The sequence below is a fragment of the Heterodontus francisci genome, chromosome 4 (genome assembly GCF_036365525.1).
Source record: "Heterodontus francisci isolate sHetFra1 chromosome 4, sHetFra1.hap1, whole genome shotgun sequence".
Classification (NCBI taxonomy): Eukaryota; Metazoa; Chordata; class Chondrichthyes; order Heterodontiformes; family Heterodontidae; genus Heterodontus; species Heterodontus francisci.
In genome coordinates this window covers 77,414,633-77,429,359 of record NC_090374.1, presented here as the reverse complement: position 1 = coordinate 77,429,359, position 14,727 = coordinate 77,414,633, and the positions used below count along the sequence as shown (strand labels likewise).

General features: G+C 46.5%; 1 protein-coding gene across 2 annotated transcripts in view; it reads right to left on the bottom strand.

The window, feature by feature from the left end:
- The window catches only part of LOC137369102 (uncharacterized), a 323,628-nt gene that overhangs the window by 284,226 nt on the left and 24,675 nt on the right, over nucleotides 1-14,727 (bottom strand). The gene's annotated exons all lie outside the window — the stretch shown is intronic.

Genomic DNA, 14,727 nt, shown 5'->3' with positions numbered 1-14,727 from the left:
AGGATTGAATTAACAGTGTGTTTCTCCCACCACAGTCAGAATTGTATATTTTGATTGAGGGCTTTGACTGGAGCGGTTGGTCGTAAGGTGCTAGTGTCTGGGATTTTACCCACAGACAAACGAGTGAAATTGGAAGTGGAAAGGCAAATTGTTCCCAGTAAAAAAGAGCAAGTTTTCAAGACAGGTTTTATTGTGGTTGTGTGTGCTTGAATACTAACATGTGGGCAACTAGAGTGAGTAGCTCTCCAAGTCAGGTTGAAGTAACTTGGGATAAGTTAAAAGCACTGTCTATGGAGGAGTTGAGGAAAATGGCTGAGCAGTGTGGGACCACTCTACGTGGCAAAGCTAGGAAGTCTGAACTCCTAAGGCTAGTGGCCAACCATTTTTCCCTTGAATCTGAGGAAGCAGAAGCAGTGTTAGAAACAGAATCCGACAGGTTATTGTTAGCAAAGATACAATTGGAACAGAGGAAACTTGAATTTGAGGAAAGAGAGAGGGAGAAAGAGAGAGCCTTCCAAAAGGAACGTGAAGAAAATGAAAGGCAGGAGAGAGAGAGAGAGAGAGGACAGGACAAGGAAAGAGAGAGAGAGAGAGGAGAGAGAGAAAGAATATTCAAGAAAGAATGCAAAGAGAGTTAAGGCGGCTTGAGTTAACTAGGGGGCAACAGAGTAACCCTAGTGAAAGCATGGCCAATATGGAGGAGCAGAATCGAGGGCTGGGTACAAAATTGCTAAAACTCGCTCAATTAATTCCAAACTTCAATGAGGAAGATGTGGAAGAATTTTTTGTGTCTTTCAAGAAACTGGCAAGGCAGCTAAAGTGGCCAGCTGAGACCTGGTCCCTTTTAATACAAAGCAAACTAACTGGAAAAGCCCATGAGGTTTATTTCTTGTTGCCAGATGACAGTTCTCCAAATATGAACTGACCAAAAATGCTATCCTCGGGGCATATGAATTAGTACCCAAAGCCGATCGCTAAAAGTTTAGAACCCTCAAAAAGCAAGCCAATCAAACTTATCTGGAGTTTGAAATAAGTAAGCAGCTGGTTTTTGACCAGTGGTTGAGGGCTTTAAAAATACAGCTCAGCTATGAAACTCTCAGAGAAGTAATCCTGTCAGAGGAATTTAAAAACTCTCTCCCATTCTTAATAAAGACCCATGTATAGGAGCAGCGGGTTCAGGGAGCCCAGCAAGCGGTCATTCTGGCCGATGAGTTTGCTTTAATTTATGTCGGTTTCCCAGGGGAGAACCTTTCTTAATTACCTCCACAAATCCGAAAAGGACAAAGGGTGAGAAGATGATAGAAGCCCAGGCAGTCCTGGAAGAGAAAGGAAAGCAGGAGACACTGGCGACTCTCCTCCAGCCAAAAAGGAAGGTGCTGTGAGCGAGAGTGAGACCCAGTGACCTATGGGCTTTCATTGTAATAAGGCAGGGCACTTGAAAGCTGACTGCTGGAAACTAAGGGGAAACCGGTAGGTTTAATCAGGGCGCACCCGCCCGGTGAAGACGAGGGCCTGATTCAAAACACAGCACAAGTTGTGGCTTTAACTGCAGTAAGAGTGCAACCCAGGAAGCTTACTACGGCCAGTGCAGGAAAAGTTAATAGGATTCCTGAAGGTTATCAGGGTTTTGTATTTGAAGGGAAAGTAACCCCATACCCCTCGAGTGGGGCAAGCAAGCCCATAGTGATTCTCAGGGACACAGGGGCCACGCGATCCCTTTTACTTGGAACAGGCCTGACCTTTCCTCCAGAGAGTGCAGTGAACACCAAAATGGTGGTGAATGGTATTGGAGGACAGTGTATGCCTGTACCTGTACACTGGGTTCCCCTGGAGTGCGACCTAGTTTCGGGACCAGTGGCTGTAGGGATTGTCCCTAGTTTGCCTGTGAACGGGGTTGACCTGCTCCTAGGTAATGATCTGGCAGGGATGAAGGTGGTAGCCACCACCGCCAACTACTCCCCCCCCACCCCCACCTCGACCCCCCAGTAGTGAAAGCAAGACCACAGGAGATCAGAGAGACAGGGCAGTGGCAGGAAACAGTCCCCTGCAGAGTCCATGAATGTGTAGTGGATCAGGCCATGGTCAAACCAGCTCCCCCAGAGGAGACTGCGTTGGCATTGGAGGCAAATGACCAAGAGGTCTGCCTGTCTGAGACTTTCTTTGGAAAGTTAGGAGATCCAGGGAATGAATTAAATGAATTTTCCCTAGCTGAGGCTCAGCGAGCCTACCCAGTATTGCGAGAGTTAGCACAGGCTGCCCAGTCTGAAAGTGAAGCGGAGGGAATCCCTGATTGCTACTATCTTAAGGATAAGGTACTGATGAGGAAATGGCGATCTCCTCACAGACCTGAGGGCAAGGAGTGGACAGTAGTTCACCAGTTAGTGGTGCCACAGAGGTACCAGGAAGAAATATTAAGAAGGGCCCATGAGACTACAGTGGCCGTACATGCCGGTATACGAAAGACCAAAGCCCGCATAAGAAAGCAGTTTGACTGGCCAAAACTCCACCAAGATGTGGGGGAGTACTTCAGGAGTTGCCACATATGCCAGGTTGAGGGGAAAACCCAACCTACAGAGAAACCTGCACCCCTAAGTCCTGTACCGGTGTTAGGAGGACCCTCCAGCAGAGGGCTGGTAAACTGTAAGTGACCCTCCCGCCGAAAACAAATGGGGACAGGCAGGCACACAGCTGGCAAAAATTTAGAAAGAGAAGGGGAAAAAGTGACCAAGAGGGCAGGTTAAAGGAAGCCCGGAAAGAATCCCGGATGAAAACCCCTACTGTCTGGTCAACCCACCCCAAAAAATGTGAAAAGTTAGACCCCACATCCTCCTATGTAAATGCAGACTCCAGAAGCACCCCACCAGAGTTGCTAACAGCATTTGCAGAAATCTGCAGAGACAAACAGAGACCTCTAGGGGGCAGAGAAACAGTGAGGGTGATGCATCACCAAGTTAAAATGCCACAGGAGAGTGCAACCACGTCTGCACAAATACCTACAGTTAGGAGTATCCCAGAGAACCAAGGGGAGAGTACCAAAGATTCCTCCCCCACAGTCAGAGGAAAAGGGAACCACCCATCCCCTGAAGTCAAAAGTCTTTGCATGACTAAAGAGTTCAGGATAGACCCGCCCATTACTAACTCTCCTGAGAAAAAAAGGGGGACATTAAAATAGCCCTGGCACCCAGAAAAGACCACTTTAATAGGCTTTAAGATTGGTGAAAGAATGGAAATGAATGAGAGAAATGCATGGTTTTTCTTTCTGTATCTTATATTTCTCTCAAGCCCTGTAATGAGTGCACCGTTTTTCTTCCAATCACATTCCATTCCCCTGGAGGTGGAGGTGTCAGACAAGCCCCCACCTGCCAAGAAAGAAGAAAATTAATTTTGCCACATGAACATTCATTTTAAACTATTGATGGTGAAGAAAGAACTTGCTTGAAAAAACAAGGCTGCGTTTGCTGACAATGCTACCACTAGGTGGTACTGCAGTGGCACATGCGCAAATGCAGCCTGTGCCACTAAAATGTCACAGTCTGCAACGTCAAGCAGCTGCCAGGACTAAAGATGGCGCTGTTCAAATAATCACACAAAGGCAACCAAAACACATGGCAACACACAATGGCCAGAGGGAGAGAGTGAGCGGGCCTGGGGAGGGAGCCAGCGAGCAGGGAAGGAGGGAGCAAGCGGGCCGTGGGGGGAGCGAGCAGGCAGGCCGAAGGGAGGGGGGGGAGGTGGGAGGGAGCAAGCAAGCGGGCCAGGGAGGGTGCGAGCAGGTGGGCCGGGGGGTGCAGCGAGCAGGCTGGCCAGGGGTGAAGCAATTGTGCGGGCGGAGGGGGGGAGCAAGCGGGCGGGGGGGGCGAGCAAGCAGGAGAGAGCACACCCGCCACCACCAAGGTTTTCGGCCGTGCTCTCCCCGCTTGTCCCACTGTGGGAGGCCTTCCCCAGAGGAGGCGATGCAGGACTCTCGCCAGCACTTCAGCCAGTGGCCAAGACCCGTGTGAGCTGCATAAAATCCCCCCCTTAGCGTGGAGTTCCCACTTCCATGTCTCCTTTCAGTATCAGCCCTCTCCTCAGCCAGCGCCACATCACTCCTACCACTCTGCTGCGGACTATGAGGATCAGTGACACATTGTAAGGCCACAGATAAGGGACTAGATTTTGATCCCCCCCGAGGCCAGTAACAGAGGCAGGCAGGCGCTAAAAATAGCGCCGTTGGCCTGTGTATTGCTTTGCTGGCTCCATTCCTTCCCCCAGAGGAGAGATGGGGCTACCCGCCCACATGCGGAGGATAGCCGATTAAACTTATTAACAGCCACAGGCCAACTGAAGGAGGTTGATTGGCATTTTCCAGGCGGCCTCCAGGTTCCTGGAGGTAGCAGGGGCCAGTTTATCTGCCTTGAGCCTCCCAGCATTAAACCAGTGGGCAGTGGTCCAAGCTGTCTTGAAGGCCTTTCCTGTATGATTAGATTAGATTAGAGATACAGCACTGAAACAGGCCCTTCGGCCCACCGAGTCTGTGCCGAACATCAACCACCCATTTATACTAATCCTATACTAATCCCATATTCCTACCAAACATCCCCACCTGTCCCTATATTTCCCTACCACCTACCTATACTAGTGACAATTTATAATGGCCAATTTACCTATCAACCTGCAGGTCTTTTGGCTTGTGGGAGGAAACCGGAGCACCCGGAGAAAACCCACGCAGACACAGGGAGAACTTGCAAACTCCACACAGGCAGTACCCGGAATCGAACCCGGGTCCCTGGAGCTGTGAGGCTGCGGTGCTAACCACTGCGCCACTGGTGCAGCAGAAGCAGCAGGCAGCTTTGTAGAGGGGCAACCCCCCCCCCCTACCCCCACTCATCAGCAGCCCCCCACCTACACCACACCCCTGCAACAGTTGTGGCCCATCTGCAAAAGCTATTTTTTATTTAAACTGAAAAAGTTGGAGAGAGGGAACCTCCATTTTGAAGCGCCATCTCCTTCACTTACGTTGAATGGCATCCTGCTGTTGCTTTCAACCTGGAAGGCAACTAATTGGCCCCCCAGTTTCGATAGGCCGCTTGCGTCCTTAACATGACGGCAAGCCTGCCCTCTGGCCATTAATTGGCCGCTTCAGGGAAAATCACATTGAGTGACCTTTTTCCACACAATGCGGGCTTCTGATCTCCATTTGAACCTGACAGCAGGGTTCAGAAGCCCGCAGGGAAAATCCTGCCCACGGTATTCATCATCCTGTTTTAGGTGGAAGACAATTTGGGATCCAAAGTCTGCACGGTTGTGGTCATGGCCTGCAGGGACTCATTTTAGAGCTTTGCTTGAAGCTCCATGGAGGCAGCCACTCTCTCCATCGCAGACATTCTCACAATCCCCTGCGGCACAAATCCACTAGCGATCGAGTTGGACTTCCCCATCCTAAGCCTCTGATGCACCTTTAGCATTCTCTATCACTACAAGGACAGCAGCAGTTCAAGGAACAGGTCACCACCAACCTTTCAGGGCAACTAAGGATAGGCAATAAATGTGGCCTTGCCAGCGTCGCCCGCAGCCATAGAACAAAATTTTAAAACTGTGAAGTCAAACGTCGCACCCAATGGGATATCTTTCCTGTCTTTCAAAAGCCCCCTAAAGATCCTGTGTTCAACTATGCCTTTATTCTTCACACCCCATTCTTTTTTTTCCCTTCTGATCAGTGTTTACATTTTCTTCACTGTCTCGCAAAGTACTTTGAAACTTCTCTCGGGAATGATAGCACTTTTGAAATATAAGTTGTTATTCCCTTTGTAGTTTGTACTTCATTTTCAACATAACAGATAACTGCTTTTACATATTATCAATAATTCAGAAAAGTTAATGTGGTATATTCGTTAATTTCAATACATCCTCAGCTGTCATAAGAAATTCCACAATTGGACACATCAAAATGTAGTGAAGCATTATATTTGCATCATAGTAAAGTATCTTTGATTCTGATCAGTCAATTAAAACAAACTTTCCCATGAGTTAAGCTTTTCATTGTATGTTTATGAAAATGAACATACTTATCCTAGCAGTATGGCTTGTTGAATTACATATACAGTCGCAAAACAAGGGACTTAATTAGTGAGCAGTTCCGGTCTTGCAATCAAGGCCCTGACCTTTGAAAGGAATAATGAGCCGAGCAATGTTTGGTGCTGCAAACTGGAGCTTCAGAAAACAAGGAAGGTGCTGAGTGCTGATGTAGACGTGTTAAATAGAGGGATTTAAATGACCGAGCTGTGAACTGTACTTTTGGCATTGTATGGTGAAGTACTTAGTGCACAAAGCAAGGTTGTCTGTGCTCCAGTTTTGTCTCCTTTTGTGCATGATTTGGGCACAGGCATCTACGTTGTCAACTACATTTCTAGTGTTGGTGAACAAAGTTGGTGAACAAATCTGTGCAGTAAATATTCTTAGTGCAACAATACTTTCAAAAAGAGGTGCTGAAAACACAACAGGATAAAATCAAAGTTACATTTTTAATTGTGACCAGTGGAAAAGCCAAACTGAAATATTTTGCATACACAAAGAAAGAAAAATGTTCTTTTAGAAAAACTGACACAGCACTGATTGGCCTAAAGTGTTGTTCCAATGCTGTGCAATTTTATGATTCTATAATGCTTTGTTAATTCCACTGAATGCAGCAGTTATTTATTTATAATGAAGGAGAACATTGTGCTCTTCTTCAAATAAGTGTCATGGGATCTTTTGTGACTACTTAAACAAGTGGTGTCTGTAAATAATTATCATTTGGCTTAAACATGACTTGTTCTCTTTCTTGAGGTTTAGTGGCATCTGAAATAAAAATGGACTTTTACTGTTTTTCTCTGTATTTCCCCAATTTTCTCCTGGTCTTTAATGCTAAAAAAAATTATGAAAAACACAGAAAAAAGCTTGGGCCTTTAAGTCAGCAATAAAAACTGACATTAAAGGTCCTTACACATAGTAATACCATGGGACCTTAACAGTAGAAAATAATTGCAAAAGTTGTGTTCCTTACGAGTTAGGTATGATATCTGCAAATGACACATCAAATTATCAAAATCTGGGCTCAATTTTAACTACCAGGCAGAAATTTGGCAAAGTGAGCTGCATGCCCTCACCACCCACACCCAACCCCAGGAGCATCAGCAGCCAGCTCAGCCAATTTTAGCAGTTGGGCCTCCTTTTCATACCCGCTTACTGCCTTCCTGATCAAAACAACCGGGGAAAAGGCTGAAAGTGGCTGCAGACCATGAAAAGCAAATAAGACACCACTGGAGACTCAGGGGAACACTCCTCGAAGCAAGTTAAGTGAATCAGTGGGGCTCGGCAGGGGACTTGCAGTCTGGGGACAGAGGGGAAGCCCGGGGTGGGGTGGGGAAGGGGTGCAGGGGCGTAGTGGTGGGCAAAGGCTTCATTGTAGGACCCAGAGGAGCACTTCGGGCTCTCTTGACCCTAAAAGAATCAAATAAAGTTTTTAAAACTTAGCTTGCCAGATGTCTTCTGGACCTGGCTGCTGTTCCTGGCAGGTTTAGCCTGGTGGGGCAAATCTAAAATTGCAGTCAGCAAGGTCAGCAGGAAAGAAGTGAGAAAGTCACCTGTTCCATTTTTAACTGCCCCTCATCTAGTTTCCACTATGTGGAGAAGTTGAAATCGAGGCCTATATCTATTAATATGTGCTATTATGATTTTATGTATGTATGGTGCACATTTTCTGCTGACAAACCAAATTTCCTGTGTCACAATTTTACATTGTAAAATGTAAACATTTCCAATGGGAATTCCAATTTCAAATGTTAACATTTAGCTCCCATACTTTCCCATGATGATTTCCTGTTAAGCTACTAGGTATCACTCTAATGGGAATTCCAATGTTAAATGACAACTGTTACGACCAGGTGAGAAAGATGTCTAGGGGTCGCTCTCAGTCTTCACCTTGTCTTACCATAACAGTGTTTAATTTTAAACACACTGTGTTTTTAGCTCCCCCTTGGTGAATCCTTGTTCATCGCTTTCCAATTATATGGCAAAGAAACCAGCACGAACAGGCTTTCTGAGGTTTAAAGAAGAAAAGCTGAAATTTATTAAACTTAAACTCTAATTCAGTTAACGCCTAGATACACAACGCGCCCACACTAGCACGCATACGCAATACACACATGCAAACAGAGACAGAAAAGAGAAGAAAAATAAAGTGGAAAGGTTTGAGGCAATATCTGAAGAGTTGTTACGGTTCTTCAAGCTCACTGTAGAGTCCTTGATGGTAGGCAGATCTTGCTTTTTGTTGGGGCCCAGTATTCTTCTTAAATCTTGTTCGTTGCAGGAGACTTTTCTCTCTTGGGGTTCATGTCTCTTCAGTGGATTCAGAGGCTTGAGAGAAAGAGATGGGAGCAGACAGGAGAGAGGTCTTTTCAGTCCAGGAGCAAACAGACTTTCTGCCCAAACTGTTTGGACAAATTCAAAAAAAGTAAGGTTGCCCAGCAGGTTAGTCATGTGACTAGCTGGTTTGACCATGTCCATTTATGTATCCGGCCATCTTAGTAGTCAATCTGGAATGCAAGCCCCCCCACCTTCAATATCTGGTGATCAAAAGTCCATTGTGGGTTGAATGTGTCAGGGAATGGTCCTTTGTCCTTTCCAAACACTGTGCATTAATATGCAAATGTCTTTCCAGTCAAGATCTGGTTTTTTTTTTAAAGCAACTCCTTTCTTCACTTCAACAACAGTTTGAAATTTAATGTCCATGTGGTGAAATTAATATGCCTCATGCTTGGCAGGTAGGGGCCTGCATGAGACAACACTGATCTGTAACCATTTGTTTTCATATCACTGAGTGGCGCTTTATTATCTTTTCTCCATAAATCAATCAGGACAATCCCTTACTGGAGATAAACATAGGAAACTGTAACCAGTGAGCAAAACATCACATTCCACCTCCACGTCTGTTAGGCCTCAGGTTTGCCTTCAACAGAATTGCCACATCCTTGGTTTCCTCGCCAGAGTGAAGCCAAACCAAAGAACCTGCCTCCATGCTACTAACCTCACTCCTATCACAGTGCTGCTAAACTCTAGGAATCCCACTCTAGAACTGCTAACATTCAGAACAAACATAGTGCCATGAAAGTGCAGGACCACCCCTAGCTAAATCTCATTCCCCCACTTAATACGATGGAATACTAGCACCAATAATTTGCTCAGAGTTCTTATGGTTGGCCATTTATGCGTCTATCTGGAGATTCCAAAGTTACAGCAGCTGATTACAAGACTCCCTGAGCAAATTTACCGCACAGCTATCTTAGACTCATAACACTAGCATGTCATCTATCTCATAGATTCTCAAACTCAAAACTGGTAAGGGATAAAAATTAAATATATACATAAAGGAGATATTATATAGGCCATTCATTTATTTGAATTAGCCCTTTCCTATCCTGAGTGGCATGAAACAGGGATGTGTTTTCGCACCCACACTTTTTGGGATTTTCTTCTCCCTGCTGCTTTCACATGCGTTCAAGTCCTCTGAAGAAGGAATTTTCCTCCACACAAGATCAGGGGGCAGGTTGTTCAACCTTGCCCGTCTAAGAGCGAAGTCCAAAGTACGGAAAGTCCTCATCAGGGAACTCCTCTTTGCTGACGATGCTGCTTTAACATCTCACACTGAAGAGTGCCTGCAGAGTCTCATCGACAGGTTTGCGGCTGCCTGCAATGAATTTGGCCAAACCATCAGCCTCAAGAAAATGAACATCATGGGGCAGAACGTCAGAAATGCTCCATCCATCAATATTGGCGACCACGCTCTGGAAGTGGTTCAAGAGTTCACCTACCTAGGCTCAACTATCACCAGTAACCTGTCTCTAGATGCAGAAATCAACAAGCGCATGGGTAAGGCTTCCACTGCTATCTCAAGACTGGCCAAGAGAGTGTGGGAAAATGGCGCACTGACACGGAACACAAAAGTCCGAGTGTATCAGGCCTGTGTCCTCAGTACCTTGCTCTATGGCAGCGAGGCCTGGACAACGTATGCCAGCCAAGAGCGACGTCTCAATTCATTCCATCTTCGCTGCCTCCGGAGAATCCTTGGCATCAGGTGGCAGGACCGTATCTCCAACGCAGAAGTCCTCGAGGCGGCCAACATCCCCAGCTTGTACACACTACTGAGTCAGTGGCGCTTGAGCCGCATGGAAGATGGCAGGATCCCCAAAGACACATTGTACAGTGAGCTCGCCACTGGTATCAGACCCACCGGCCGTCCATGTCTCCGCTTTAAAGACGTCTGCAAACGCGACATGAAATCCTGTGACATTGATCACAAGTCGTGGGAGTTAGTTGCCAGCGTTCGCCAGAGCTGGCGGGCAGCCATAAAGACAGGGCTAAAATGTGGCGAGTCGAAGAGACTTAGTAGTTGGCAGGAAAAAAGACAGAGGCGCAAGGGGAGAGCCAACTGTGCAACAGCCCCGACAAACAAATTTCTCTGCAGCACCTGTGGAAGAGCCTGTCACTCTAGAATTGGCCTTTATAGCCACTCCAGGCGCTGCTTCACAAACCACTGACCACCTCCAGGCGCGTATCCATTGTCTCTCGAGATAAGGAGGCCCAAAAGAATATAGGCCATTCATTTATCGTTTCCACAGAATAATGGGCAAAATTATGGAATTCAATTCCCAAAGCATCAGGAGAAATCTCAGAATGCCATTTAATAAAAAATGAAATTCAACTTATTCAACCACTGTAAATCAATGTGGCAGATGCTATACCCTATATGGCAGAAACAGCTCTACTGTTATATAATAGCAGAACTTATGATTCATCAAGAGAAAAACCACAGAAGATCTATTGGAATTATCTTGAAAGTTCTGAGGCATGATTTGCCAACAGCATCACAGACAGGTATTAGCTTTAGCTTATATATTAAACTATAAAAACATACTTAGCATTATAAATACCTTTCAGTTCTCTGTAAGTTAGCTGACACTATGTAGTGTCTTTGCAGTGCCTCCACCATACCACCTGTAGCTTTGCTCATATGATTTCCCATTATCCCAAACCACAAACTGATCTGCAGCCTTGAACAGATCTCACCCCTGCAATGTCCCAGCCCAAATTAGAGAAGAGAAAAAAAATTAAAAGAGGGACAGAAGGAAAAGAAAGAGACAAAGAGAAAGAGATAAAAGAGACAGAAAAGCAAAATAGCTAAAAGATCAGAACAGAATAAGAAAGATAAGCACAATACATCCAGGGAGAAGACTCGGAGGGTAGAGTTCCGTACCGGTAACTATAAAAACCCTACCTCGGGGATTCGCGGCCTATATCCAGGGAGAAGACTCGGAGGACGGAGTTCCGGACCAGTAAGTATAAAAAACCATACCTCGGGGATTCGCGGCCTACATCCAGAGAGAAGACTCGGAGGACGGAGCTCCGGACCGGTAAGTATAAAAAACCATACCTCGGGGATTCGCGGCCTACATCCAGAGAGAAGACTCGGAGGACGGAGTTCCGGACCGGTAAGTATAAAAAACCATACCTCGGGGATTCGCGGCCTACATCCAGAGAGAAGACTCGGAGGACGGAGCTCCGGACCGGTAAGTATAAAAATCCATACCTCGGGGATTCGCGGCCTACATCCAGAGAGAAGACTCGGAGGACGGAGTTCCGGACCGGTAAGTATAAAAAACCATACCTCGGGGATTCGCGGCCTAGATCCAGGGAGAAGACTCGGAGGACGGAGCTCCGGACTGGTAAGTATAAAAAACCATACCTCGGGGATTCGCGGCCTACATCCAGAGAGAAGACTCGGAGGACGGAGCTCCGGACCGGTAAGTATAAAAAACCATACCTCGGGGATTCGCGACCTACATCCAGGGAGAAGACTCGGAGGGGCGGAGTTCCGGTCCGGTAAGTATAAAAATCTTACCTCGGGGATTCGCGGCCTACATCCAGGGAGAAGACTCGAAGGACGGAGTTCCGGATCGGTAAGTATAAAAACATTACCTCGGGGATTTGCGGCCTATATCCAGGGAGAAGACTCGGAGGGCGGAGTTCCGGGCCAGGAAGTTACCTCGGGTGGAAATTTTTTTTTTTAAACTGAAAATGTGACGTCACAGGAAAGCTGTGACCTGATTGGCTGGTAAGGAACCTGCACTGAATTTGTAAATAAAACATTGATGAAAATTCATTAAAACCCTAATTAACTAATAAGTAGAGGAGTAACTAAACCGGAGGGAGGAGATTACTGTATTTAGCATTTAATATTTACAGTAGAAATCTAGCACTAGGGACCATATAGTTAATTGTAACGTAATTTAGTAAAGATTTAATAAGTATTTAAGTATTTATTTTAAATTAATTTATTAATTAGTGCTAGAAATGTCAGTTAGAGGGGTAAAGTGCTTCACCTGAGATGTGGGAGGTCCGTGACGCTTCCAGCGTTCCGAACGACTACATCTGCAGGAATTGTACCCAGTTGCAGCTCCTCACAGACCGCATGGATCAGTTGGAGCAGCAATTGGATGCACATAGGAGCATGCAGGTGGCAGAAAGCATCATAGACAGGAGTTTTAGAGACGTGGTTACACCCAAGGTGCAGGCAGATAGACGGGTGATGGCTAGAAGGGGCAGGCAGTCAGTGCAGGAATCTCCTGTGGTTATCCCCCTCTCTAAAAAGTATACCGTTTTGGACACTGTTGGGGGGATGGCCTCAGAGGGGAAAACAACAGCAGCCAGAGCAGTGGCTCCACGGCTGGCTCTGTTGTTCAGCAGGGAGGGGCAAAGCGCAGAAGAGCAATAGTTATAGGGGACTCTATAGTCAGGGGCACAGGTAGGCGCTTCTGTGGACGTGAAAGAGAATACAGGATGGTATGTTGCCTCCCTGGTGCCAGGGTCAAGGATGTCTCTGAACGGACAGGGGGCATTCTGAAGGGGGAGGGTGAACAGCCAGAGGTTGTGGTACACATTGGTACTAACGACATAGGCAGGAAGAGTGACGAGGTCCTGAAGGGGGAGTTCAGGGAGTTAGGTAGAAAGTTAAAAGGCAGGACCTCTAGGGTTGTAATCTTGGGATTACTCCCTGTGCCATGTGCTAGTGAGGCTAGAAATAGGAAGATAGTGCAACTAAACACGTGGCTGAACAGCTGGTATAGGAGGGAGGGTTTCAGATATCTGGATCATTGGGATCTCTTCCGGGACAGGTGGGACCTGTGAAGGAGGACGGGTTGCATCTAAGCTGGAGGGACACAAATATCCTGGCTGCGAGGTTTGCTAGCGTCACTCGGGAGAGTTTAAACTAGTGTGGCAGGGGGGTGGGAACCAGAGCAGTAGGTCAGCAGGTGAAATAACTGAGGGGGAACTAGTAAATAAAGCCAGAAAGACTAAGAGGAAGAGCAGGCAGGGAGATGTTGCTGAGCACAGCGGGTCTGGTGGTCTGAAGTGCATTTGTTTCAATGCAAGAAGTATAACAGGTAAGGCAGATGAACAGAGCTTGGATTAATACTTGGAACTATGATGTTGTTGCTATTACAGAGAGTTGGTTGAGGGAAGGACAGGATTGGCAGCTAAATGTTCCGGGATTTAGAAGCTTCAGGCGGGATAGAGGGGGATGTAAAAGGGGTGGGGGAGTTGCATTACTGGTTAAGGAGAATATCACAGCTGTGCTGCGGGACGACACCTCGGATGGGTCATGCAGCGAGGCAATATGGGTAGAGCTCAGGAATAGGAAGAGTGCAGTCAAGATGTTGGGGGTTTACGACAGGCCTCCCAACAGCCAGCGGGAGGTAGAGGAGCAGATATGTAGACAGATTTTGGAAAGATGTAAAGGTAACAGGGTTGTAGTCAGTTGATTAGAATCCAGGACCAGCATGTTCCTGTGAGGAAGAAGGATAAGTTTGGCAAGTTTCCAGAACCTTGGATAATGCGGGATATTGTGAGCCTAGTCAAAAAGAAAAAGGAAGCATTCGAAAGGGCTGGAAGGCTAGGAACAGCCGAATCCCTTGAGGAATATAAAGATAGTAGAAAGGAACTTAAGCAAGGAGTCAGGAGGGCCAAAAGGGGTCATGAAAAGTCATTGGCAAACAGGATTAAGGATAATACCAAGGCTTTTTATACATATATAAAGAGCAAGAGGGTAACTAGGGAAAGGGTTGGCCCACTCAAGGACAGAGATGGGAATCTATGTGTGGAGCCAGAGGAAATGGGCGAGGTGCTAAATGAGTACTTTGCATCAGTATTCACCAAAGAGAAGGACTTGGTGGATGATGAGCCTAGGGAAGGGAGTGCAGATAGTCTCAGTCATCTCATTATCAAAAAGCAGGAGATGTTGGGTGTCTTGCAAAGCATTAAGGTAGATAAGTCCCCAGGGCCTGATGGGATCTACCCTAGAATACTAAGGGAGGCAAGGGAAGAAATTGCTGGGGCCTTGACAGAAATCTTTGCATCCTCATTGGCTACAGGTGAGGTCCCAGAGGACTGGAGAATAGCCAATGTTGATCCTATGTTGAAGAAGGGTAGCAAGGATAATCCAGGAAATTATAGGCCGGTCAGCCTTATTCAGTGGTAGGGAAATTATTAGAGAGGATTCTTCGGGACAGGATTTACTCCCATTTGGAAACAAACAAACTTATTAGCGAGAGACAGCATGGTTTTGTGAAGGGCAGGTCGTGTCTCACTAATTTGATTGAGTTTTTTGAGGAAGTGACAAAGATGATTGATGAAGGAAGGGCAGTGGATGTT